We start from the raw sequence: 1337 nt of genomic DNA on the forward strand, positions 1-1337 counted from the left end.
GGGGGGGGGGGGGGGGGGGAGGAGAGCGCTGACGGGCGGTGTGGCCACACTTAGTCCTCCTAGCCCACGTTCCCGTGACTCACGCTGACCCTGGGACCGACTACCTGTTACCATGTCATCACAGCCTTCGAGGCCCTTTTAGCGACATGAGGCTACTTCTCTGCACTTTCTGATTTACTGGGAGCTCCCCCCGAGGACCCGGTGCACCGGACAGGTGCTCCCTGACACTACGCGGGCCAGCAGGGCCTAGGCTGTCCCCACGGGACGTGGCAGCGCCACAGATGTAGGAGGAACCTTTCTCTGATTTTGAAATGTGACAAGGAGGGGCACCTGGGGGACTCAGTCGGTTAAGGGTCCGACTTCGGCTCAGGTCATGATCTCGTGGTTTCTGAGTTCGAGCCCCATGTCGGGCTCTGTGCTGACAGCTCAGAGCCTGAAGCCTGCTTCCGATTCTGTGTCTCCCTCTCTGCTCCTCCTCTGCTTGCACGCTGTCTATTTTTCTCTCAAAAATAAATAAACATTAAAAAAACATAACAAGGAATACTCGTCGGGATAAAAGGTGGGGTCAACGTGGTCTACTCTGGCAAGCTTATCTTACTAAGTGGACGGCCAACTCTGTAGTCCGGGGCCCCCACCCCAGGGACAAAACAGGAAGGGGGGGAGGCCAAAGCACTTGCCAGCATAGAGACTGCCCAGTCTGGCCCCCCTCCCCCCAGGGAGCGGGCCACATGCTCTTCTGATCTCCCGAGAAGCTCACAGTTTGGTGCCAACGGCTCAGGGGGCAGCAGGGTGCACCTCCTCGGCTGGTGGGGGAGTTATTCTGGAAGGAACGTGACCTTCACTTCTCACCTGCCTTGTGACATCCGAGGGTCCCCGTACCCCCCTAACTGTGACAAGGGCTTGCCTGTTAGGGCCTCTGCTCGGTTAGGGGTCCCCAGCTTGGGACAACATTCCAGATTCATCCAAATTCTCTGGAGTTAGATTTGGGGTTCTTGGTCTACTTCCTGAGGCCTGAGGGAGGCCGTCCTAAGGGCTCTTAGGGTGCGTCAGAAAACCCGCCCCTGCGCGTGGGCCCCGGGCGCTCGCTCAGCTCCTATTTTCCAACACGACGCCGGGGAAAGTCTCTCCTTCGTTTCAGAGTCTCGCTCCCAGAAACTTCATAAACGGAATTCTTCTTTAGCTTTCTAACTCAAAGCTACAGAGTTAAAGAAGGAGATGTTGGAGTTGTTAATGGCAGCTTGGTTTTGACCCTTGGGATTTGGGGGACAGAGCCAGTTAAAAAAATACAGTGACACGTACAAAATGGATTTTCTGCTTCTGTCAGCAGCTCTGAAAAA

The 1337-nt window shown here is 55.8% G+C and overlaps 1 protein-coding gene across 1 annotated transcript in view; it reads right to left on the reverse strand.

Moving 5' to 3' along the window:
• LRRFIP1 (LRR binding FLII interacting protein 1) overlaps positions 1-1337 on the reverse strand; it is a gene marked incomplete at its 5' end in the record, with an annotated part of 72536 nt that overhangs the window by 17953 nt on the left and 53246 nt on the right. The window lies entirely within an intron of this gene.

The sequence above is a fragment of the Suricata suricatta genome, chromosome 3 (genome assembly GCF_006229205.1).
Source record: "Suricata suricatta isolate VVHF042 chromosome 3, meerkat_22Aug2017_6uvM2_HiC, whole genome shotgun sequence".
Taxonomy (NCBI): domain Eukaryota; kingdom Metazoa; phylum Chordata; class Mammalia; order Carnivora; family Herpestidae; genus Suricata; species Suricata suricatta.